This window comes from Danio rerio, chromosome 23 (genome assembly GCF_052040795.2).
Source record: "Danio rerio strain M-AB ecotype USA chromosome 23, GRCz13ab, whole genome shotgun sequence".
NCBI classification, from domain to species: Eukaryota; Metazoa; Chordata; class Actinopteri; order Cypriniformes; family Danionidae; genus Danio; species Danio rerio.
In genome coordinates this window covers 29,391,671-29,419,404 of record NC_141043.1, presented here as the reverse complement: position 1 = coordinate 29,419,404, position 27,734 = coordinate 29,391,671, and the positions used below count along the sequence as shown (strand labels likewise).

At 34.3% G+C, this 27,734-nt stretch overlaps 1 protein-coding gene and 1 long non-coding RNA gene across 5 annotated transcripts in view; one reads left to right on the top strand and one right to left on the bottom strand.

Annotated features, from left to right (window-relative positions):
• The window catches only part of magi3a (membrane associated guanylate kinase, WW and PDZ domain containing 3a), a 261,327-nt gene that overhangs the window by 61,081 nt on the left and 172,512 nt on the right, over nt 1-27,734 (top strand).
• LOC141380498 (uncharacterized) lies at nt 1,800-7,640 on the bottom strand. The gene is made up of 3 exons (XR_015523660.1): nt 7,338-7,640; nt 4,102-4,169; nt 1,800-4,029 (listed from the first exon to the last, which is right to left on the bottom strand). It is a non-coding gene; the product is annotated as an uncharacterized LOC141380498 (long non-coding RNA).

Below are 27,734 nucleotides of genomic sequence, written 5' to 3'. Positions count from 1 at the left end.
GCACTGTCTTGGGTTTGTGTGTGTGTGTGTGTGTGTGTGTGTGTGTGTGTGTGTGTGTGTGTGTGTGTGTGTGTGTGTGTGTGTGTGTGTGTGTGTGTGTGTGTGTGTGTGTGTGTGTGTGTGTGTGTATGTGTGAGCACAGTGAGGGCGTCTTTTTCATGTTAACTTTGCCTGCGTGGCAGATACTTGCTTCTAATTCACTTGGAGTACACACTTTATCTGTGCCAAATTCTTTATCAAGCATTTATTATTATTATTTTTTGTAATTTATTTTGTCAGTCAGAATTGAATGTTGAGTTGTCCTCTGCAGTTCAAACAGTTCTGCTGTTTTTACATTTAAAGTAACATCATTTTCCTTTTTTTATTGTATTATTAAGTTTATATTTAAATACATGATTGTACATATTTATTGTTGTATCCATGCACTGTAATTTTTCACACATGATTTAATTCCGTGGTCTGATTTTCAAACCCCCCCTTGCCACCTTCTCGGCTGGTTTGTGTTCACAACATCTTTTTTCCTTCTGAACCCTGGTACCCTTGTGCCATCGAACTGCTGTGGTGACTGCCATGCTAGCCAAGGCACTAAAATGGAAAGGCGTATGCACACCACCATGAGCATTCTTTTACTGAATCTTTTGGTTTTGGTGACATAAAGAGAGTGACTTGCACCTATCTGCTGCCTGCTGCAAAAATATTGAAACTGTTCAGAACATAACAGGATGTCTGCATAAGTTGTTTTTATAGGAGACAAGCAAGACATTATTACTTTGTTTGCACTGGGTCAGCCCCTCTTTGCGCCCAAGTAACGTTAGGTGACATACAGACACACACGAATGAACGTTATGAAAATGGTAGTTCGTTGTACAGTTGGTTTTTCACTTCTGTTATTTGGTATGATTAGATTAATATCAGAAGTGGACCACAGTTTGCGTGAACCTTACCCCAGACCACCTCTTTCAGGCGGAATCAGGTATGGTTCATGGGTGTGCACCCAAGTTCAGAAAACATTGTTCATAGCAAAAATGTACTGAAATTTCACGTCAAATAAACCAGGGTGCAGACTAATAGTGCTAGTGTGAAAGCACCCCAAGTTAAATATTAACAATTAAGTAGATTTAACAAAAAACAGTTAAGTTGTATTGTGTTGTATTGTATTGTTTCAGCTTATTAAAAACAAGTAATTTAAACAAGCAGCAAAAGTCTTTTTGCTCTTATAAACGTTGATCAAAATAGACGGGGCAAACAGCCCATCACAGGAGATTGAATGATAACAAACCACAACTCAGTCAGTTTACTGTGGACAGAATCAAGTCTGTTCTTGTACCACAGGGGTCACCAATCTCGGTACTAGAGGGCCGGTGTCCCTGCAGGGTTTAGCTCCAACTTGCCTCAACACACCTGCCTGGATGTTTCAAGTATACCTAGTAAGAGCTTGATTAGCTTGTTCAGGTGTGTTTGATTAGGGTTGGAGCTAAAATCTGCAGCACACCGGCCCTCCAGGAACAAGTTTGGTGACCCCTGTCGTACCACATGTACTTAGGAAAAATATATATTTTTTACTTGTTCAAACTACTTATTTAAAATGAGCTGAAACAACACATTTCTTGAGATTTCATCGGGGCATTTTTTTTTATTTTTAATACACAAATTTGATAAGTGTTAAGTTAACTTTATTGATTTGTGTTGGGACAACATGAATGAATTGTGCGGAACCCTGCATTTTTACAGTGTTTTTAGAGAGTAAATTAGTTACATCTTTCAATCAAAATGAATTAAGTAGATATTATTTTGTGTTTATGCTTTATTTAGTCAAAATACCACAGATTTCTTTAAAAATGAGGCAACTATAAAATAAAAGCGATTATTGCTTAAATTTAACAGATTGATAACTTTGATACAATACCCTAAAATGTATCGATACCCTTCTTGATACAGCAAATAACAAACTCCACAGCATTTAGAGTAAACAACTGAAGTAAAAAGAGGATTTTTTTTTTACTAAAACAACACAATGTTTTCCATTTTAATGTGATCTTATTTTCAAGCACTGAGTTACACAGAGAGTGTGCTTTTTTCTTTTCTTTTTATTGTACATGTTAATCAGTTAGATTGTGATCATATCTGCACGCTTCTAAATGATTATATAAGTAAATAGTCCGATGGTTATTCAACTTCCTGCTGGAGAGATGAGAGAGTGCGAAAGAGTAAAGCCAGTATTCATACCAACCAAAAACAAGAGTCTATTGTATTTAAAATGTCAGTATTGATATTTATCAATATAGCGATATATTTGACAACACTAATACAAATGCACTTTTTTTTTTTATCAGACTTTTTAAGTTTTAATAAATGTCTACCAATACAGAGTGAGAATTCTGAAGCAACCAACAAAACAATTTTGTGCTTAAAAGACTTCTAATAGACATCCAAACATATACCTCTTGACTATAACTGTTTTAAATTTGGGTTGTCAAAGAAAATCTAATAGACGTCTTACAATAATCTATAAATGAACTACTCATTTAATACACAGATTAGACCGATGTGTAGTCATTTATTCCTGTCTATTTGAAAACAAGTCAACAATTACATTTTTGGCTGTTGTTAGTTGTCTATTTGATATTCACTGACAGCTTAATTTTAATCTTGCTTCAGCCAAGATGTTATTGGATGTCTATCAGACGTCTTTAAAATAAACAAACAAACAAACAAACAAAAAATGCTTCCTGGGAAATATCTTCTCTTGTAAAATGTGCAGCGAGCATTGACTTTTCTTGTAAACATTACACACATTATTGCAAACTTGAAAATTGAACATGCACTTAATAACCCACATGTTGACAGTGGATTCCTGATGTGTGCACTTTCTATATTCTTTACTGGCATGGAGCTTTCCTCACATCAACATCTCTATAATGTAAAAATATATATATCAAATTGGTTTTCTGCAGCCAGAACATAATTTTTTTTCAGCATTGTCCTCCATGTGTTTCCATTGGCCTGACAACATGAAGCTCATTGTTTTCCTGAGGGGGTAAATGGGAGTGTCTGTAGTTGCTGAAGAACCTTTTCCTTCCAAGTTTTGTTTGTTTCCTTGAATATGACTCTTTATTTTCAGAGGAAATCTCTCAGATAAGGTTTTACCTCTCTTAGGAGTCATTCGTTGAAAACAAAATGCCACAGCTTCATAAACGTCGACACAAGATGTACGATAGAGCAAGTTCACTTTTAACTTCACCTTGAAAATCTCTCCATTTTGAAATATTAATATGTTTATTTCAAGCCGGTTTATTATACAGTTTGCAGAGGGAGCAAAAAGTGTTTGAAGTTGACAATGGGTATCAGAGGGATTTCCGAAATCAAAGCTTTAGATGTTTATTTTTTTTACAGTTCTCATTTTGCCAGCCGCAGCTGCTTAAATTAAGAGAATTCATGGAGCTCTCAATTTTACCAGCTATTGCATATTTCAAGGTGCACCACTAAAAATGTATGATTGATTTTTTATTAGAGGGGTTTGTGAATTGGAAATTATAGAGGCGTTTCTGTATTACAGCTTCAAATATGTCATAAATGATATCATGAACCCGCTAAATAGCAAACAGATGATTGTTTTCATTAAACAAATTTTTGTGTCTGTGCCGTAATATGTAATTTATTGCCAAGAATTTAATGTGCAAATCGCATTTTGACTCTTTATTACATACATGCTTTGGCTTTCAGGCTTGCTTTGACATTTAATAAGCCTGTCTTTTGCTGACATCAAAGTGCAGTGATTATTCCTTTCCAAACTTTTTGTGTTATTTAATGTTTTTTTTGACAGTCGTTGTCTGGAATATTAAGATGTGTGAGCTGCTGAATCCTCAGCAGACCAATAAAGGGTCACAGTTACATAACAGCTTTATATTCCTCCAAACGATGCCTGTGATCTATATAACCATCCATTACCATAATACAGGGCATCAGAATGCAGGTGGTCCCTCCGGCACGGGCTTATGAGACGCAGATCCTCTCCATCCTTTGGTGAATCTATAATTAATGGGAAAAGATTTATTCGGGCTCTGCTATCAAATATGGACTGTGGGGAAGGTCGTTGCCTACCTTTTCTTTTAAAGCCCAGAACGAGTTTATTGTGAACTTCATGTGCACTTTAATATCTGTGCGCAGCTCTGCAGAAGGGAATAAAAAAAAAGGACTGCATTAATGTCACCGCATCCGCTCTGAATTTATTCTTCAGCCTTGATGTGTACGTAGCTGGTTGGCTTGTGTGGATCAGCTCCTAGTCATTTGTGAATGGATCTCTGAGTTGGCAGTTTCTGTCTCATCGTTCAGCCACTGCAGTGTCTGTAACACTCATTTCTGTTTAACACAGCGGGCGCTTTTATTCCGGGCTGCTCCATAAAGCTGCCACGGCTGCAGTCCCTCATAGCATCGAGTGCTTTACAACCGAGCATGCATGGCAATTACTTAAATATAACAGCAACAAATGTGGGTGGGGAAATGCTGCTGTATTTATGTACTGATAAGATTATTTTGAGTTTATGCTGAATAGCCTATTAAGAATGGATGATTGTCACAAATGAAAGTAAAAGTGAACTTAGGCATTACAATGTCATAATTGAAAATTCATGATGTTTATTTTTTAGATATTTACTTAAGATGAAGGCTATTGCTGCACAATATTGGAAAAATTGGTCACACTTTACAATAAGGTTTCATTAATTCATGTATTTACTAACATTAACTATTTTATTTTTATTTTTATTTATCCTTTATTTTACTAGGAATTTCCCATTAAGATGTGCATCTCTTCTACCAGGGGGTCCTGGCCAAAATGGCGGTACAAAAGGTTTCAGATACAAAATTAGACATGCATAAAATATTACAAATTAAAATTTACACAAAGTCACATGATTTTTCCAGCTATGATTTAAAAATATTTAGCACTAGAATTGTTTTCTAACATGATAACACTGCATTTCATTCCATAATGTAGGGCCAAAGGAGGAAAACACTGTTTTACCAAACTCCATAAATACTCTAGTAACAATTAAATGTAATTTATAGGAATTTTATGTTCTATAATATATTTGGTGCAGAAAAAACCATCCAACCATGTACAAACTTGTACAAAATACAATGATGGGTAGGTGAAGATCGTACTGCAGCATGTTATATGCGGTCCAGCTTTTTAAATAACAACATTTATGACTAATAATAACTAATTATAAACAATGCTTGTACAGCATTTATAATTCATAATTTAGCATTTATTAATCATATTAATTATTTACTAGTGCATTAACATCCAATTCATGCTTGGTAACATTGTTCATTGGTTGTTAATGTTAGTAAATGCATTAACTAATATTAACAAATACAACCCTATTATAAAGCGTTACCGGATACTCTGATATTGTAATATTACATTTTTCCTTGATAAATATTGTGATATGTATACAGTTTCACAAGATGGTTTGATTATTTGACAGTTTTCTGCAAAGTCAAAAATTATTCAGGTACATCAGTTGAATAATCACAATGCAAAAAAAAAATAAAAATCTTATTTTGGTTTTTCTCGTTTTTTTGTCCAAATATCTCAAAATTATTAGATCAAATAAATTATTATTTTTTCCTTCAGAAGAAATAAGTCAAAATTAACAACCACAATTATCTGCCAAGGTGACGCAGTGGCGCAGTAGGTAGTGCTGTCGTCTCACAGCAAGAAGGTTGCTGGTTCGAGCCTCTTCTCAGTTGGCGTTTCTGTGTGGAGTCAAAAGACACGCGGTACAGGTGAATTGGGTAGATTAAATTGTCTGTATTGTATGAGTTTGTGTGTCAATGAGTTTGTGTGGATGTTTCCCAGAGATGGGTTGCGGCTGGAAGGGCATCCGCTGCGTAAAAACATGCTGAATAAGTTGGCGGTTCATTCCACTGTGGCGACCCCAGATTAATAAAGGGACTAAGCCGATAAGAAAATGAATGAATGAATGAATGAATGAATGGATTATCTGCCAAGGTAAGCAAAACAATCTTATTTTCACATTGAAATGTAGATATTCGGAGTAGAAAAAATACAAAAATTATAAGTAAGAATTTTTTTTTTCTTAATTAAATACAATTAATCTTTGTTACACGTCCACGTTTTTGCGTCCAAATGTTTTAAACTCTCTTCAAATGTCTAGTCACAGGCCTTAAAACACATGCAAGTGATACATTTTCACTCTGTTATAGTTAAACTTAGCTGTGACTACAAATCGCATGTGTTCTAACTATAATTCAGACTCAACATTGCATATGTTGCGATTTGACTATTGCAGGTGCACACATGGCAAAATCGATGCTGAAGTTATATATTGTGCAAGCCTTATGAAGGAAAACATTTGTTATTTATTTGTTTTTAACTTTTTTTTCTTTAAAATTTGAAATAGACAACAGTGATGATGGCTGTCAATTTTTAATCAGATACAGTTTTTGTATCTAGTGTCATCTAAATAAACTATAACTGATTGGGATATTAAATGAATCGTGATATGTGCTTTGATCAGCAGGGACCATTGTGTTTATTTCAAACTTGCTTAACATGCGCAATATCAGTGATCAAGTATGTAGCGGATAGTTAAAAACGATGACAAGCGTGGATGTTGATGCTGAGGAAGCTCCATCCTCGTTTCAATCAGGAGAGCCGTGTCATGTCGCAGGCTGTATTAAATACAACTTGATGTTCTTTGTTTACTATCATCGATATAATACAGAGATTTGCAAATCTGTTTTGAGTTTTTTTTGCATTAACTCAATGTCATTCCGTGCATTTCACAAGTTTATTTAGGAACTGTAAATAAATCTTTCTTTAATCTTTCTGATGCAAAGCTGCATCCCTTATTTATTAGGTTTTTTGCTTTTTTGTGGGGGGTGAAAGGGTTTTTTCATCAGCATTGCATCACATTGTAAATGTGCAGAGATCTCAACTTGAGGCAGAAAATGTTGATGTTTCTTAAAAAAAAATAGATACATACATATGCTACACACCTATAATAATAATAATTAATAATAAAAATATATGATCATAATAATAATAATAATATAATTCATAGTTGTTATTATAAAAGAATGTGATATCAACATGTATTATATTATTATTGATATTATTAATATTACTTTGTGTGTGTGTGTGTGTGTGTGTGTGTTTGTGTGTGTGTGTGTGTGTGTGTGTGTGTGTTTGTATTTATATAGAGAGAGGCTAAATGTTTTAGATGAAAACTGACTAGGACAGTTTCCACCCTTAAAATATGGTCAGCTCAACACAAACACACACACCTACACTCAAACTCACTTACTAAACATGTCTTGGAGCAGCAGAGATGTTGAGTGTGATGGATTGTCCAGCGGTCTCCTCTTCACCTCGTCCTCCTCTGTTTTCCACCTCTAGTTTTTCTCCTGCAGTTTCTCCTGCTCATCTGTAACTCAGAGAATCTGCGTGGGAAAACAGCCCTTGTAAACGGCCCACTTTTACGGCATGTTTTTTTTTTTTAGTCGAGGCAGAACAGCGCATTCACAGCTGTTTGGGATGAAGTGGAGCTTTGACCAGTCCGTTAATCAGATCCAGAGCTCAGCGGGTCACTACTGTCCCACAGCCAGATGTGAAGGAGAGAACACCATGCACTCTAATGAGCTGCTTAAGAGAAAAACACACCGTCTCAATCAGTCACACTGATCAAACACCTAAAGCCTGACACTGACCTTTAACCCTTCTGACAAACATTTTGGCATACCAAGTTGTTCTTCTATTGAAACTTTCAAATTTCATCTTCATTTTCTTTCATAAACCTATTTTGTGTCCTGTCTTCAGGACAAAATGCCCTCATTGAAATCCATTGAACCATCTGCAGTATTTCATGCCATTAAACAAAAAGTCATGTATTCCTTCTTAGAAGTCTTTCATTTTGTTGGCAAGACTTCACAATTGTATATTTATTTTAATTATAATTTATTTACAATGTGTAAATTTTTTTGGCACATTTTTCTGGTTTGTCCTTTGGAGCAAATAATTCATTTCTCCCCATTTTCTGCTTTTGAGCACCGCAGGCCAAATTAATTACAAATATTTAATTAGAATTATGTGGGTGTTTTGTATGTACATATTGAGAGATTTATATGGGCATGAAATTAAGTATTTTCATTGTTTGATGCACAAAATAAAAACAATTCTGATTGCTGACTTTTCCAAAATTGTTATTTTCTTGTCCTTTAGTATATGGAAAATAATAGATTTATTAGGTTTTCAATAATAAAGCAACATTAGCTTTGTTTCCATCCAAAGATGCAAGTTAAATGTACGCACAAAACTGAAATATCGCAAATAAGACATGCAAATAATGCAGTGTTTTCATCCAAGTAGTCAAAGAGAACAAAATCGGCACTTCCTGATTAACTGTCACCAAATATCAACAGTAAAAACTGAATTTGCTGCAGTAGGAGAAGCTGGGGCATTCTTTATTCTTTATTTAATAAATTGCTTGCGCCTCGAAGACAGTGCCAACGTGCATTGAACGCACAATGCCGTTTAAAGGTGTGAGACGCGGAGCACAGACGGTCTTGACAGTTCTGGAGGTAATAAAAAATCTAATAACACAAATACTGAAATGGGTAAAGCATTTTAGAACGACCAAAACTACATTTTAGATGTTTTAAAATGCAGTCAGCCTGCTGGTTTGTCCATTCACACACATTTTCATCTTCACATAATCTCATAACAAAATCACATGACTTTTTTTTTTTTAATACACATACTGGAATCTATTCGGTAAAAGTGTCTCAATCATAGTTTATGAGCATCTTATCTTATCGAATAAAAAATTCAGAAAAGTTGATTCTACTCGGTTATGCGCATATGTTTTTATGCACATTTTCAAAATTGGTGCACATATTGGTGTTTCCGTCAACCATTTTTTTTGTGCATATCCCAAATGCGCATAAAAATAGGTTGATGGGAAGGTAGCTAGTGAGAGTATGTAAACAAACTAAAAAAAAAAAAAAACATGTTTTGCAAGTATGATGATGGTCAAAAAATCTGTCATTAAAGTGTAAAAAATATTAAACATAATGCTTACTTATTATGATGGTATTTTGACAGGCATTTTTCATCCATTAAATTGACGCATGAAGGTTCAACATATTCATGTATGATTGAAAAATCTCCAAATTATGTCAAATCAGGTGTTTTAACTATACGCAAAGATAAAGTACTTTTAGCATGAAATGACCAGCAAAGTGAACCAGGAAAAATGTTTGACAGTCCATGTAGGATTATGTTTTGTGGAAAGTTGTCAGGGTGTGTAATGAATGCGCTTTTAGAGAAAGAAGAGCACGGCACGAGCAGAGAGATCAAGGTAATTGGATGGCTAGGCAATTGGATGTATGTGTCATTTCTTTTTGAATCTCCTTTTCAATTTGTCTTTTAACCTGCGACAAAGCTAACAGCGGAACTGAAACCAAAGAGAAATGAGATTTTTTACAAGCAGATTTTTTTTTTTTTGCCTCCTATCTCCCACTGACTAAAATGATGAACAAATGTCCTTGTCCTGCTTCTTTGGCCATGACTGAGTCACTAACTCTTCTGTTGTTTTTTGGGTTATTCATTAGAGATTCTTCATGGATGGATCAGCTTTGATTTTAAACCTTTTTGTGAATGTTTGTCAGGTTGTTTGTATTGATGTAGATAAGTAGGCAACAAAGTTTTGTACTATTTTTGTTTAATTAAATTACACAACACTGTAAAAATTGCTGGGTTTCACACAATTTCTTTGTTGTCACAACATAAATCGATTAGGTTAATGTAATTATTATTGCAATATTAAGTGGATTGAACTTAAAACAGTTAAGTTTTCCCAAAAAAACCTTAGGAATTGTGTTTTAACTCATTTGAACAAGCAGCAAAGTATAATTTGTTTTAAATACTAAGTCACTTTGGGCATTACAAAATGATTAATTGGGAAAATGGGTTTATTTTGAAACTTTGTCCTATTGATTTTTTTAGATTTATAGAAGTGTTTGAGTGTTAGGGGTTGACCATCATTCAGAATTTGTTTTAATAAAAAAAAAAAACTACATTTAGTCATATTAGAGAGTGAAAGCTTTTTTGAGGATTGATAAATATTAAGTTTAAAATTATGTTTTAAAAATGAAATATAAATTATGATATATATTATAATTTATATTTATTGATTATAGAAATGTAATGTTATTTACAATTAATCATTTTTGAGGGCTGCAAATGTGTAATAGTAAATACATTTTTACATATGTTTTCATACATTTTTTCCTGGCCACATTATTAGGTACACCTGTCCAACTGCTTATTAACGTAAAAAGGAGATTTTTAAGTGACTTTGAACGTGGCATGGTTGTTTGTGCCAGATGGGCTGGTCTGAGTATTTCAGAAACTGCTAATCCACTGGCACTTTCATGCACAACCATCCCTAGGGCTTAGAGAAAATGGTCAGAAGAAGAGAAAATATCCAGTGAGTGGCAGTTTTGTGGACACAAATGCCTTGTTGATGCCAGAGGTCAGAGGAGAATGGCCAGGCTGGTCGAGCTGATAGGAAGGCAACAGTGCTATCATCTCAATATGGACCAAAATCTGTGAGGAATATTTCCAGAACCTTGTTGAATCTATGCCACGAAGGATTAAAGCAGTTCTGAAGGCAAAAGGAGGTCCAACCTGGTACTACTGTAGTAAGGTGTACCTAACAAAGTGGCCGGTGAGTGTATAATACATATATTTTCTACATTTTTCCAGTAATTCTTGTCTCAGTGTTTGGTTGTATAATATAGTTGTTTTATCTTTATCCCCCTAATAATCTACAGTTATTTGGTCATTGTTTTTTTAAGAGCAATGAACACTCCGGTGTGAGTGACTTCAATCCACCCACTAGTGAAGTAAAAGTGAAAACAATGGGTGTCTTGTAATGAACCGGCACTCCAAGGCCTCTCTTTGTTTGTCCAGGGCCTCTGTAACACCCCGTACGAGGAGCTCAATTCTGGCTCAAGCTGAGGAAATACACGTGCATCCATGTTTACCACATGTGAATGCCTGCAACTGGCAGCTCCTCTGCGCCTTATTGCGATTGGCTCAGATTTAGGTGGAGATCTGCGAGTTAATACGTTTTCTGTCGAGCCCAGAGGATTTTTGTCCCATCCCATGTATTAGGGCTGTGCGATTAATCGAATCACAGTTGCGATTTGAAACGTTGCAATTAGCTAAACAGTCTTACTATCCAATTGAGTGAGCACACTTTTGTTCTGCCCAATCGGAAATGCGCGACCAAACTATGCGGAAAGCCCACAAAAAAACAACAACAAACAAACAGGAAAGCGCTGAAAAGTGGGATGATGGCGTCTTCCACTTTAGAAGCATTAATAGACTAATTCAAATTAAAGAAAAACAGGATTATGGGAATATTTCGGCTTTAAAGTCATAGACACCGAATAAAAACCATCAAAAAAAATCATTTTTAGAAAAATCATATACATATAACAAAAACTTAAACACTGGAAATACCAGAATTCTAACTACTAGAATTACTATACAGTAGATCATACCGATTAATCATATAAGGCCTGAATTGACTTGAATGTATTCCACATCATATTTACAGTCAAAGCTTCTGTTGAGATTTTTAAACTTACATTTTAAAGTTATATTTTACCAAAGTAAATAAATTAAAAATCACTTTAAATTGAAAAACTTTGTGTTCATTAAAATAAAAAAATAAAAAAGAATAATACACACTGTTAATAAAGAAGACAATAGTAATATAGTAGTATTAAAATAACCATGTTGAATATTTATATGAAAACTGTTTAATTGTCCTTGTACCGTGTTTATGTATATTAGATAGATGAGAAATACACTAATAATTTAGTCTATATTAGTACCATAGTGGCACATTACAGTCAGCAGCTCATAGAGAATTAAATGATATTGTTTTATTAAACAAAGACTGTGTGCTTTCAGAAAGACCCATCACCCTACTGTTGTGAGGGACCAATTCGCTCACATCTATTAGATCTGGCTTTATTTCATTCTAACAGGAGGTTGCATTGCAGAGGCATAATTGACCTGTGTGTTACAGTGTTACGTAAGCCCCCAGTGCGCGTGCCTCTGCTGCACTGCATACATCTCTGCAGGCTCGCTGGGCTTTCTTAGCCTCTTTACAGGTATCTTTCTTCTATTACAAGGCTTTCAGCACAGGCCCACCTCAGCAGACATAAGTTAATTAAGTGTATCGTTTCTCTGGCAGACTCAGGCCTCTGGAGTTTCGTTCGCTCAAGCTTTGATTTATGCCGAGCTTCAAGGACAACATTGTGCACTGCTGCACCAAACCCAGTGAACAGCCTCACATCTGCAGGAGTAAGAGTCTGAGGACCTGCAGAGCGCTGTTATATTCTTCTGTCGTGCATACCTTGCAATTCCTAGATTAGATCTGGCTTGTGACGTTTGTTTGTGTTTGGAACAACAGACATTGGCTGATGCTGGAGCTGTAGCACTCTTGGAACCAATGGCTCATGTGCGGAACTCTGACTCTGTGCTGCTTTTTATTTGAATAATCCTAATAATTCGGAATAGAGTTTATTTGTGCTAAAATGGATGTCTATGCCCCAATACTTGATCAATTTTGCTATCTAGAATCCATAATAATAACTCTTGTAAAGTAGTCCCACAACATTCTGTCAATCGATGACACTTGAATCCCCTTCAGAAAAGTCTAGTGGCTGTGAATGACCTTTTACAGTCTTCTATAACGTAATGTTGTTTTCTTCTGTTTACATGCATGAATATGGCCACGGTGTAAATGCACAGTACAGTTACGATCCTATTGCCTCATTATATTGTTATGATTAGGGATGTCCAGATCCGATCACATGATCGGAAATCGGGCCCAATCACGTGGTTTCAGACTCGAACGTACAGTAATAGGATGTTACCTCCCGATCAGGACTCTAATATATAAGACTATTCTGCATATATATATATATATATATATATATATATATATATATATATATATATATATATACATATATATTCTCGTTGTTTTTTTGACACATCTGTAGTTTTAAAGTGTATTTTAAGTTAAGGTTTTTATATGTTTAATATAAGCTGTTTTTATATAAGAATTTAAAAAAATATTTACCGTTACACTAAAGTCCAAAAGTGTAGAATTTGTTATTTATAACTTGATTGTTCAAGCTACCTCACAGAAATAATCTGTTTGTTAACAGATTTGTTGTTGTTGAATGTTAAAATTAAGTGATTAAAAAAAAATAGTTGTTGTAGTGGTGTCCCATTTCTTAGGGGTAAATTTTCAAGCTCTTCTCCTTCACACTCTGTTTTAAGGGCTAAGGGGAATAGGTAGAGGTACAAAAATAGAATTGGGATTGGGCCATAAAGTCCTGACTCCACATCCGTCACACTTGCACAATGAATAAGTGCATAAATAAACCGTTTTGATGTATTTATACCTTAGAAATAGTACATCACTACTGTGATTCAGTTAAATTTGCATTCACATCAAAAGTGAAACATCATGTAAAAAAAAAATCTTGGTGTCTTAATTTTTTTAAGCTAAATCAAATTCTAGTTATCTCAACTTACATCAATCAAACTGACAAACATATTAAGTTAAACTTTGTATAACTTAAAACATTTAGTTGAGACCTGATTAACTCATTAAAATAAGTTAAAACAACATAAAACTATTTGATGGCTTGTGTTTTTGTTATTATTATTATTTTATTTTATTTTTTTTTTTACAGTGTACTGAACCAAACCAAAGAACTGCAACTCAGACCACCTATTCTAGGGCCTTTTTGAATCTGGTACAGGTTGTGTGTCCACACCGTTGTTTAATAAAACAGTTTTCTTTTTATCCAGAAATAACTAAATTCTGACACCAAATCAATGGTTGTGTGAATCAAAAGTGCTAATATAAAAGCCCCTAAATGTTTTTGTGAAAATAGTTAATTAAAATATATTTTCAGCGAAATTAGTAGCATTTGGTGAATTATATGGCTGCTCACAATATATAGAAATTAACAAAATATAGCAAATATCCATATTGTTATATACATATTGCAATGGTTTGCAATAAATGAGTGATTTGATACAAATGTATCTTTGTGTGGCTGCCATTAGCACATGATCTGAATGAGTTACCACATCAGGCGATGTAGTTACATGTCAACATGCATCTCTGAAACCAATCAGACTGGACATGCTGGTTTTCCTGTCCAAAAATCTGTAATGATATTAGTATGGATGCTGAAATATGAGCAGGCAAGCCATTTTATGATGACAGTAAGACAGCAAAGCACAAACTCCTCTTTGTTTAGGGTGTTTGTATTTTCGTAGATATTCTTGATGCCTTCAGATCTATCTATACCAGTGCAGTGCCAGTTTTTTGTCTCCTGATGTTTTTCTGGTGTTTTTTTTAAATACATTTATTTTGTTTAATTTTCTGATTTGTTTTATTCAACAGTAAAACGTGGCTGTTCACTTTTTATAAATTGTAATGATGCTTTCATTTTTGACTGTCTTTTTTATTATAATTGTCACTTAGCAAAAATTGTATTATTTGGCATGCTATTGCATAATGTTTTTTTAAAATGTTTTTTTATTCCTTGTGTCATACAGAACTAGAAAATTGGTTCAATGAACTGATTTGGAGTGATTGTTTTGGTGAAGTGTAGCAATTAAATCATATTTGTAATGAATAGATTCATTAAAAAGGTTTGGCTCAGAATAAATGTACTTTTTTTAAAAAATTTCTTCTCTCAGAAACAACGTCAGATTTAATGCATAACTCAAAATTCCCAGATTAGTGATGTTAATGTAATTTACTTTGAAATAAGAGACATTTTGGAAGGACATCAGAGAAAGTTAATACCAGCAGATTGTTCATTGCTTCCTTCAACATGATGTCTGAAGGAATGCAAATGGCAGGTTTGGAAGAGCAGCTCAGCTCATTAGACGGCCTGTCGGTGTTGAACACAAGCCCATTCGGAGAAGCTTGTAAACATGCCCCAGATGGCCTCCAGACAAAGGCTAGCAGCTCCGCATTGTGTCTCCTGCTGTTCGACATCGTGACCTGACAGCACAGGTCAAAGAATCACCGCTAATGCAGAGCTAACGTCATGCACTCTTGCAAAAATCACATTGAGATCCTTGTCCGGTTGGCTCTGAGGAATCTGGAATGCTTTTGAAGAGGAAGTGGTTTGCTCTGCTGGGAAGGGAAGGCGCTGAATGACGGTAAAGCTTGAAGAGCTTGCGTGAGGTTACGGCGGGTCATTAAAATGATGAGATTCTGTGGGTCAGACGTTTATGAGCGAGAGTGGCTTCTGACTGTCTTTCAGTCGTTTGCCTCGTTTTAAAACCGCTGTAATGAAGTTATGGCAGCAGAAGGAAGGAACGGCTCGTGCTTCGGTAGACCACTTTGGTATGGCTGAAACCATGATCTCTTAGATGATTATATGCTTTATACGTATCTGCCACGGAATGACGTGTTAAATATATGATAATGCGTCCAATGTAAACCACATTATTAGCCATAGATATGCAGCTTGTGTGAAATCTAGTAAGCTTCATTCATTCATTCATTCATTTTCAGCTTAGTCCCTTTATTAATCAGAGAAATTAACCGCCTACTTATCCAGCATATGTTTCATACAGCCGATTCCCTTCTAGCTGCAACCCATCACTGGGGAACACCCTACACACTCACTCACAAATGCACTACGGACAATTTAGCTTACCCAATTCACCTACAGCACATGTCTTTGGACTTGTGGGGGAAACTGGAGCACCCGGTGGAAACTCTTGCGAACACGGGGAGAACATGCAAAGTCCACACAGAAATGCCAACTGACCCAGCCGAGGCTCAAACTAGCAACCTTCTTGCTGTGAGGCGACAGCGCTACCCACTGCACCACCGCAGCGCCCTACTGTAAATTTTTTTATTTTTTTTTATTTAACATTTTATATTTTGAACTAAACTCAATTCAATTCACCTTTATTTCTTTAGCGCATTTTACAATGTAGATTGTGTCAAAGCAGCTTCACATAGAAGATTAAAGTAATTTGAAGTTAAAATTCAGTTCAGTTTAGTTTTGCCTCAGTTCATATATACAACAAAACCTGAGATCCACCCAACAGAAAAGTGAAATAAAAACAGTAATACTGAAAAAAATGGTACAAAATCAGAATTGAAACAAATCTGATACAGTCTCTTTCATCTTTAACCAAAATTGTACAGTTTTCTTACTGGCATCATTTATGTCTAACTAATAATGTTCAGTAGGTAGAGCCTACTGAAAGATCAACAGGGATGGATCCAGACATATTTTCAGGATTTTTATTTCATTTTATTTTTTACAGCTATCAGAACAACTGAACGAATCCTTTTTTGGTTGATGGATAAAGAGAGTGATGAATCATCCAGCATTTTCGTTAATCCTGATTGTAGGTCTTCTACCTTGGACATGTTACTGTAAACTTGAGGGCCGAATTGTTGTCATAATTACAATTATAATTACCCCACGCATAAAATTAATTTGGTTAATTTAATTTGCACTTCATTTTATTTATTTTATTCATGCTTTTGCCCGAATTAAATGGTCTTGTAGCAATTAATTGCGAAAGCTTTTAGCACAATATAAGGTATTATCTTTATATTGGCATAAACTGCAAAAAAGATTACTTTAACCAAAAGTACTTACTGTATTGCTTTATTGCATATACATGCTAGGAGTAATTTAATATTTGAATATTTTAATTTTCAAAAAATGGATAAAGTACAATAGGAAACACAATAAGGTCTCGTTGGTAAACATTAGTTAATGCATTAAAACCAACAGTGAGAAATATTGAATTTTATTAGGTATTACACTGTAAAAAATGCTGGGTTCCATACAGTACAATATATTTGTGTTGGGACAACATAAAGAAATCAAGTTAGCTTTATTTTATAGTTAGCAAATTTAGGTGGATTGAACATAAATCAATTAAGTTTATCGCCCCAAAAAAACTCAAGAACTGTGTTCGTTCAGCTCATTTTATATAAGTAGTTTGAACAAACAGCTAACTTTTTTTTGAGTGTAACTCCATTAAATGAGTTTGATTTTAATATGTTATTGGGAATTAACAAAAAAATTAACATCTCCTCAGATTTATAAATACTTTTTTAATTGCCATTGCTTTTAATTAAATTAACAAATGAAACCTTACCATACCAAGCTAATTAACAGACCTATAAATAGTCACAATGAATACATTTACATGGACTTCAGTAATCAAATTATTTGCCTTAATCTGAATAAGACAATAATATGATTTAGGTGTTTACATGAGTTGCTTTTTGAATGTTCCTTTAATTATCTTGTTTTACAAGTTATAGCACAAAATTTGATTAACATCATTGTGTCACCATGCTATACACATTTCCTTAAGAGTTTCATGTAGTTTTGGGTGTTTCATTTTTAATTCTTCAGATTTAACTGCAGTTCGAAACTTTCACTTTTCTTCAGGAAATTTCATTCATGCCTCTGTGACAAACTGAGATATTGAAAGCGAGTATGAAGTAAGGACTGCTGAAAGTGTGTTGTTTTGATGGAATTTGACACTGTACGCAATTTTTTATATTTTGCAATGCAGGTGTCTGTCGTCCTTCACTGACTCAATAGGTGCGGAGAATAGTGTCAAACAGCCATGTGTGTATAAATGATCCTGTTGCAAAATGCAGCAAAGCATCCTACATGAAGGTAATAGTTTAATTAATGTGTTTACATGTCTTCAATAATGCGACTGAAATCGGCATACTTCACATGTCTTAATCTGATTTCTGTTTAGTTCGTTAATTGAATTAAATAATAAAAAAATCGCTCTTTACTTTGTAGACTCTTAATCAGAGTATTGTCTTAATCGTATTAAAAATAGATTATTGATGTCCATGTAAACTTACCTAGTGTTAATGTGAAAACAAATCACCTATTAAGTCTTTAGTCATTTAGTGCTGTGATGAACAACCACTGTAAAATACCACAATCTGAATATGTTCTTAAAAGGCACTCTAAAAGTTAAAATAATACATAGTACATCAATATGTGCATGTTCAGTATTACATCATATTATATTATAAATTATCGCCTTATGTGTAGTTCTATTGCATTTGATTTAATTATGCACTGTATTATACTGAATTTCCAACCTTATTCTGTAAAACCACTCTCAAAGAATGGAAGTGTATTATTATTTTTCACGTCAGGTCTAAGAACCCTCTTCACCTGTAATGAAACAGTACCACATGGCCTCAAGAGCGTTATTGCCTTTGTTCTAAGTACATATTTTCAAATGATTCTTGCACAAGATGTTCTCCACATTGCGTTTTTTACCACTCTAAGAGGATCAGTCAGCATAGTCAAGAAGGCTTATTTGAAACCTCTGTTTACGCTCTCCCAGCGGTTTATTATTAACCATCCGCAGGGGCTCCGAGTGTGATCAGCAACTGAGCAGCAAACTCTAAAAGACTCTTCTCACACAACCAGGGTCCTCGTGGCACATAGTTCAAGGCCCTTGAGGCGCGATACCATTCCATTGTTTGTGCTATTTTTAGCCCAGCCGCGTCAAGCTGAACTTTAAGGGCTTACACTGGCCGGCAAGCTCTCATTAGAGTACAAAGACCACGAACTGAGCCTCCGTCGGCTATAGGCCTTTTCCTGTGCGATTTCAAGGATGCAATGTGCCGTCAGGGTTATGCCTTTTTTGCTGCTCCCTGTTTTTTTTTTTTTTTTTTGTGGCAAACTTCACTCCACCCTGTGTGTAAAGGATAGTGTTTCAGCCCATTCAAGCCTGTCCTGAAAAATGCGAAGCCATTTCCATACGATCTGATCTTTTATTTGTATGCGCGCGCCCCAGTCCTCTGATTACATTTTCCCCGGGCGTAGACGGAGTTATATGAAATTTGTCTCAGCAGGTGAGCGACGGGAGACAAACATTCAATAAGGCTTTGTCACTCACATTGAGCGTCCCGGGTGGAAAAGAGAGTATCTCTGGCCTCCTGAGACATTGAGGAACATAAAGAATATGGAAAGAAGGAAAGGAAAAGAATGGCTAGTATGCGGAGAGTTTTTTTCTTTTTCATTTGAGAATAACCTTTAGGGGATTTCAATGTATGAATTCATGAAATCGTTGAATTGACGCAGATTTGTGACCTTTATGTGCATGAACTAATCTGTAGCCAAATAACAAATACAACATGATTTAATTTTTTTTTTTGTGATGCAGAAAATTGATGAAAATGACTGAAATGCATTGAATCCAGCCATAAAAGTGGAATTAGCTGTATAAAATAGATTGTCACAGAATGTGGCACATTCTGGGTGAAAAAAAATCAAAAGTAGCAATTTCATGTTTTCATGTTTACAATAAAAAGCTTGCTCTTTTGTGCATTTTTAAAAATACTCAAAAAAATGAATGAATTATATAAATATATATATATATATATATATATATATATATATGTGTATGTATGTATGTATGTATGTATGTATGTATGTATGTATGAATGTATGTGTATATATATATATATGTATATATATAAAAGTAATCAGTGAAACAGTGTTGGTTTTGAATGTGAGAGAGAGAGAATAGAACTTTGCAAACATTTTGCCCTCTGTAGGCATGACACTCATGTCTGCTTTATTAATAGGGTTCATTCACGTTGTTTACTGCTCCCTGCTCACAAAATCACTAACCATGTTAACATACTGTACAATGCCCTGCAACATCGCCAAACATAGACGTCAGCAGCACAGATTTATTTTAGATGTGGTAGAATATTATAGATGATATAACATTAATGTGTGTGTGTGTGTGTGTACAGTTGAAGTCAGAATTTTTAGCCCCCCTTTAAATTATTATTATTTTTTAATATTTCACAAATTGTTTTACAGAGCAAGGGAATTTTCACAGGATGTCTGATAACATCTTTTTATCATAACATTTTTTTTATCTTCTGGAGAAAGTCTTATTTGTTTTATTTCTGCTTAAATAAAATCTGTTTTAATTTTTTAAAAGCCATTTTAGGGTCAAAATTATTAGCCCCTTTAAGCAATTTTATTTATTTATTTACTTTTTTGATAATCTGCAGAACAAACCATCGTTGTACAATAACTTGCCTAATTACCCTGCCCTGCCTAGTTATTCTAATTAACCTAGTTAAGCCTTTAAATGTCTCTTAAAGGTGTATAGAAGTGTCTTGAAAAATATTTAGTCAAATATTATTTACTGTCATGATGGCAAAGATTAAATAAATCAGTCATTAGAAATGAGTTATTAAAACATTAATATGTTTAGAAATGTGTTGAAAAATCTTCTCTGTTTAACAGAAATTGAGACAGAGGGGCTAATAAATCAGGGGGGCTAATAATAATGACTTCAATTGTATATGTATATTTAAAAAAGTAAATAGGAATAATAAATAAAAAATTACTAATCCTAAACATTTGATGGTAAATTTAAACTTTTGCGGTCTGTAGTTCTGTATTCCAAGATGTTTCCAAATTAGATTTTCCCAGTGATTTTAAAAGTTGCATTTCAACATCAATAATCAAGTCATCAGTTTCATGCGATCCTTCAGAAATCATTCTGATATATCAAAGAATATTTAACATTATCAATAATTAAGTGATTAAAACAGTTCTACTGTGTATACTTCTTAATATGTGTGTGTAGATTGATGATTTGTTATATAAAAAGCTCAAAATAACATTTTCTGTTTGATAGTGGAGTCCACTTCCCGTGTAGTGTGCAGTTTTGATTCTCCCTGTGTTGTTTGAAGGGTAATCTTAAGAGAGAGTCCAAAAATCAGTGTCATTTTGAAATATTTCAAAATCAAAGCCATTTTGGCTCAGAATGCAGCTGCTTTTCACTCTCTGAAAGGCTATTGAAGGCCAGCGAGAGAGTGGCGTTGTGTAATATCACCTCAGACAATAGTACATAGACGTCCACCTCTCTCAAACCACCCACCATCTATCAGCCTCAAACACAATTCCACACCACAGGTGGAGAAACGTCTTGAATAATTGAAATCGTTCCTGTAACTACAGTAAATAGCATCTCGACACAAATTAGTTCTAGAAGTTGAAGCTAAAGACACCCAACATGTCCCAGAATGCCTGGCCGGGTGATTAGCTGCAGTAATTAATGAGTGAGTAGCGTCTGCTTGTGGCTCCTGTGGGTTGCTTAACACTCCTTCAATTCCCAGCCCAACTGCCCTACTACTGCACCGGCAGACTGTCAGACAAGATTTCATCAGGATCGCTCAAATCATTCGAAGATCAGTCTGGATTTATGATTTCAGATTTCAGCGCTGATAATGAACGCTCTGTGAAACAAGTCTGTGATAGTGTTATTCAGCTGGCCATAAAACTAATTGGCATATTAGTTTGTAGATAATGATGGTAATGCTAGCAGTCATAATAATAATAACAGTTGGTAGCACGTTCACCTCACAGCAAGAAGGTCGCTGGTTTGAGCCTCGGCTGGGTCAGTTGGCATTTCTGTGTGGAGTTTGCGTGTGTATGTTGCATGGGTTTCCTCCGGGTGCTCCTGTTTCTCTCCAAAAGTCCAAAAGATGTGGTACAAGTGAATTGGGTATGCTAAAATTGACCGTTATTATATTATTTATGATAATAATAATAACAGTATTAATTAGTAGTAGTCGCATCATCAAAGTCATTGAGTAATAGTAGCACTTTTTAATTACTTTAATCAATTATTAAAAATATTATATAAATTATTCGCAGTCGTCATCGAGTAATAGTAGTACTCTTGAATTAATTTAAATAATTATTTTTAATAATGTTATATGAATTATTCACAGTCATCGAGTAATGGTAGCATTTTTTAATATAGTAATAGTAACATTAATAGAGTAATAGTAACATTAATATAGTAATAGTGGCATTTTTATTAATGTTATATAAATTATTCATAGTCATCGTCGAGTAATAGTAGCACTTTTGAATTAATTTGAAATTATTTTAAATGTTATATGAATTGTTAAATGCACAAGAACATTAGTTCAGTATATAATAATAATAATAATAATAATAATAATAATAATAATAATAATAATAACTGTTATTATTAGTAGTATCATTCATAAAAAATGATGGTAAATGGTTGTATATAGTAAAGATAGTAAACAGTTGTGGTAATTAATTTAAAAATGTTAAAGATAGAAAGATAGATAGAATTGATTTATTTGATTGATTGATTGATTGATTGATTTGATTGATTGATTGATTCATTGATTGATTCATTCATTCATTCATTCATTCATTCATTCATTCCCCAAGTTTGTTCTCAATGTTTATGTTCTTAAATAGAGCTCACATATTTCTATGGTGGTATAAATATTTGTAGCTGGTAAATTGTTATCTATGCACATGTTACTTTCAGGTCCCTTTTTCGTATGATTTTTATTTTATTTTTTCATTTATTCGCTGAAGGAGTGTCCATTTTCTCTTCTCGATTTTATGAAAGTTTCTGTCCCACCAAATGTCTTTTTTTTTTTTTTTTTTTGGTACACACACGAGACTTAAATCACAGAGCAGTACATCTACTCTTGTTGAAAGCGTTCCCTTTTAAATGGGCTGTGCCAAATTTTGTGTTTTTTTTTTCTTTTTGCTTAAGGCGACCACTCTGTGAGACTAATGATATGTGTGTAATAGCCATCATCCATCATGATCTAGTTATGCAAAACAGTTAACACGGTAATGCTCTTTGTGAAGCTTTTGACTTTTCTGTATTTTAGGCAGTAGAGCTGAGTGAAGGAAAAAAAAAAGAATATTCATGACTTATAATGACTTGCAGAGGCTACATCTAAAATATTTGGTTGATTCTAATGTGTTTTCGCCGTGGTTTACATTTTTAATTGTGTATCTCATTTAAAAAATGTAGCAAAATGTGGTAAGTTTGGTTAATTTATGTGAATCTATTAAAACTGTCAGTTTAAATTAAATGATTCAGAAGCGCAGTTACCACTCTGTTCTTAAGTGATGTTTGGTTTCAATAATTATTAATATTTAGATTTTTTATTGTTTTTTTATATATAGTTACATCTTTCATTTTAAAAGTTTAGGTTTTAAACATCTTGTTGTTTGGTTATAAATATAAATTCATTTATATTTTATTTGATTTTTTTTTTAAACACTTCATCTGAAAGTTGGGATTATAAGCTTTTACCCTTCTGTTTAAAAGTGCTGACTTCAGATTTTTCTCTGCTTAGTTCGACAGTGGAATGAATAATACTTTTATGAGCGAAATATCCTTAATGGAAAAAAAAAGCATAACACATCTCAGTCTGCCAGTAGTGCAGCTGTTGCTTGTGTAAAATCAAGTAAATGACATTCATACTCAACGGAGGATCAAATATCAAGTGGAATGGTGGTTGTAAACACTCTAATGAGTGTGTGTATTATCAGTTGAGTGGTTGAGTCACTGTTTGCTCAGTTAATCACGCTGTTGTATCATTTGCTGAATCAAGGTGCAGACAAATGTAATATTTTATGCTAATAGTTCACAAAGCATTAAGCAGAAATGTAACAATACCTACAAATACTACACCTGTAAGACTGTTGCTTTTATTTTTAGGAAAGTGCACTGGTAGAAATTATGTTGTATGTATTTTAACTACCCTTTCACCGTAAGTTATCTGTAAATGTGTTTTACAGGAGCAGGGACATTTCATTTTACACTAAAATAATCTTACCACAACTTCTTTTTATGGTAAAACGCGCATTTTAATGCATGTTAGTTATTAATGTGACAATTTTTACAGTAGCTTTGCTGTCATTTACAATAGCAGTACAAAACCTTTAATTTTAGCATTTACTATTGAATCTAATACATTCCAAACAAGAGAAGAGATCATGCACAAACAATATTTTTATTATTCATTGGTATTATATACATTATAAACTATTTAAAAGATCATTTTCATTTATCAATCTATTTAAAAAAATTGTGATGTTGTTTAATTTTTTTATTTTATTAAAGTAGCAGTACTGGATTACTTTGATTACAGTAGAATAGAGCTGCACATTATATTATTTCATCATTGATATCGCCGTGTTATCAGTTGCAATAGGCACATTGTAAGAAATGCACTGTTATGCTATGATATGCAACATTTACACATATTTTTGAGGCCTGTGACTGTATAACGATTTTGTTTAAAGAATTCAGGCATAAAATAGTATTTTGTAGCTTTAATAACAATTAATTTTATTGAATTATTTTTGTTTATTATTCATTGTATTCAGATTGCAATATATTCGTATTCATATAACAACATATGTTTCAGAATAACAAAATATGGCAATTTTAGATGTTTCCAGTATTGTACATCCCTACAGTAGAATACCGTAAATTCCTAATGTGGAATAAGTTACTGTAAAAGTTTTACAATTACCCACAGTGCAGTGCATATTACAGTAGGGCACTGTAAAGAATGTATGCTGTATTTTACTGGGCAGTTTTTATAGTAAATAACTGTAAAATTGCGGCAAAGTCTAACAGTATGTGTTCTCTTCTTGATGTTTTGCGAGGTTTCTGGTGTTTTATGATGGTTTCCAGCTCTTGGCGTTCATCTTAAGGCGTAACTCGTGATTCTCACCCAGCTCTCTCAGCTTTTCTCATGCTGATCACGCATTTCTGTGTCTTTCCAGATGCTTGAGATTACTTCATGACAAATCAGTCTGACTCTTACCAGTAAAATTAATGATGCAATCCCCTGGAGTTTCTTTTGTTTCAACAAATACAGGCGTAGCTCTATGGAGCTTTGACGTTTTATAGGCTTAGCTGAAAACATGGGCGTTGTGTCCTGGCCTTGGTTTGGTGGTCCTCAAAAGGATATGTGCATTTTCAGTCTAATTTATACATCTTTATGAAGTGAAGCGCATCTTGAAAAGTGAAGCCAGAGTATTCTTATCATCCCCTGGTGGCTGGCTGCAGTATTGGTCATAAATCCGGCACTCTACATATAAAACAATGGGATTTGATGTAAACTTTAAAAAAAATCTGTAAACTAAAACAAGGACTGTTTTTTTAGAACGCATCATGATAATACATGTTCAAGGGTTTGCTTTTAGTTATGATGTCATTATACAAGATGACAGCACCCATACCTGGGATATTTTGTCTTCAGTTTTCTACTTATTTATTTATTTTTTGTAATCTTTGTTTTTGCACTGATGCTAGGTAGGCATGTGACAATTCAGTCAACCCCCTATTTGATTCAATTCACGATTTTGATTTCACAATTCGATTTTCTCTCAGTTATGACGAAATTAAATTAAGACATTGTACAGTAAATTTATGTCTTTTTATAAGGCTATTGTTGCTGGTTTCTTTGTGAAATTGAAATATAACACAACTAATTTTGAAATTTTAAAAACAAACCTCAAATCAAATAAGACTTTCTTGAAATACAACTGGAAATATCAGTGATGTCTTACAGCAATTTGTAACTTTTTGATTTAGTGGTTAATCTGTATGAATTTGTAGGATCTCATTTATACAATTCAGTTCAATTTGTTCATCCTATAATGATGGTTGTGTTTAGGGGTGTCACTTTGTGTTTTTGTGCCTTGCATTCTTTAAAAAAAATTTACGTTTTCATGTGACTGAATTTGTTTGAATTAGCCACTAAACTGACAAAACCTAAAATAGTTAGGTTTCTTCATGAGATCAGGCTGGAAATATAACTGAAACTAGAACTGACTGTTCAAAGAATGACTTGGCATGATTGTGGAAAATGGCTTTATTTACACATCAGCATGTGTACACATCAGCAAGTTCGGGACTTATAGAGCTGCACATCGATGGATTTGCTCTTCAGTGTTTGGACTTTCAGCAGTGAAATTTAAACCACACTGAACTAAACTGAACTTAAACTGAAAACTGGACTGACACTGTTTCTATTTACTATAATCTTCTATGTGAAGCTGCTTTGACACAATCTACATTGTAAAAGCGCTATAAAAATGAAGATGAATTGAATTGAATTGTTTTTCAGCATAAAAAAATATACTTGTGATATCGTCAAAATGCTAAATTCATGTTAATTTTATAGACATGTATGAATACTTCACACCCAAAGCCACAGTAGCAGACTACAGGACTGAATATGCAAAATGCAGCTTTTAAAGTTGCTTTTGCGAGTCCATGTGAAGAGGGATCATTTTGATAATGATGCTGTCTGTTTACAAACATTTTCAAAATGCAAAGTTAAAAAAGTAATATCTCTTCAGCTTTTGATATATTGAGTTTACTTTTCTCAGTCTGTGAAATACATGACGTCCCATCGATTTCTGGGAAAAGTACTTCTGACTTGGAGCTTCATGCTGACACTCAGGTAATGGTGGAACAAGCAGTTTTTCAAGGACCGGGGCGGTTGACGGGTCCAGTCTGTCCCTTTGCTGACAGCACTACTGACACCCTCTCCGACACTCGAGCTGAGGGAGGAGCGCTTCTCTCTCCACTGCTTTCATCTAACGGGCCTCTAATGATCAAGAGGACGGCACTGGCTCTGGACATGATTGAGAGAGATGGATGTCACAGTGCTGGATGCATTGAAGAGACCGACTGAGGCTTGATAACAAGGCAGCTGTTTATGATTGCTGATGTATCAGTTTGAGAATTTGAAGGCCTTTAAAGTCATCCTGAAATCATAATAGTCAATTAATATTTTGTTGCAGTGCCTATTATGAATGTTTTCTTTTAAAATTTCAATAAAAAAACAACACCTTATTGTGCCTGTTTATTTTAAACAAAAATCTTTAAACTAAAAATTAAACAAAAATTGTTAAACTAATGTACAAAAGCAGAACTAGGCATTTTACGGCCTGCAGGCCACATGCAGCCCACTCGACTTTTTTGATCGGCCCGCGTGAAGTATTTATTTCATTTAAATTCAAACGTACTGCAGGGCCTTGTAATGCACAGTTCTGATATTGTGAGTCAACAAAGAGGGACTTTCACATATAGCGCGCTCATTTACACGCTCCGTTTCATTATTTCAAATGGAGGTGTGCCTGTTCAGCTTGCAAATAGGAAGGGGTGCACATGTGGTTTTTCACGTTCACGTTTTCCAGGCACCACGAGTTGAAAAAAATCAAAACATTTAGTGTCGCAAGTGAACCATGAGTCATGTGACAGAAACCAACCAGGCAGCTTGTATGGAAATACACAGTAAGAAAGGTGAACTAATACCTCAGATTAACAATTTAACAAATCATACATATCCTTTTCCAGTGATAATCACTACATTACATATCCACCTCACATTCAACATGACTTCAGTGAACTTGTTAAGCCCAACACAGGCTAACATTCTCTCACTGAACCTAAAAAAACATAGGAATGAATGAATGAAGCAACGAATGATTGAAAATTAATTAAGGTGAAGCAATCAAACAAACAACCCCGTGGTAGTTTTGTGGTGTTGATATTGTGATGGGAGTCCCGGTGGCGCAGTGGTTCTTCCAGGTGCTCTGGTTTCCCCCACTAAGACATGTGGTATTGGTGAATTGTTTAAGCTAATCTGGCTATACCGTATGTATGTGAATTCAGGAGTGTATGTGTGTTTTCCCAGTGTTGGGTTGCAGCTGGA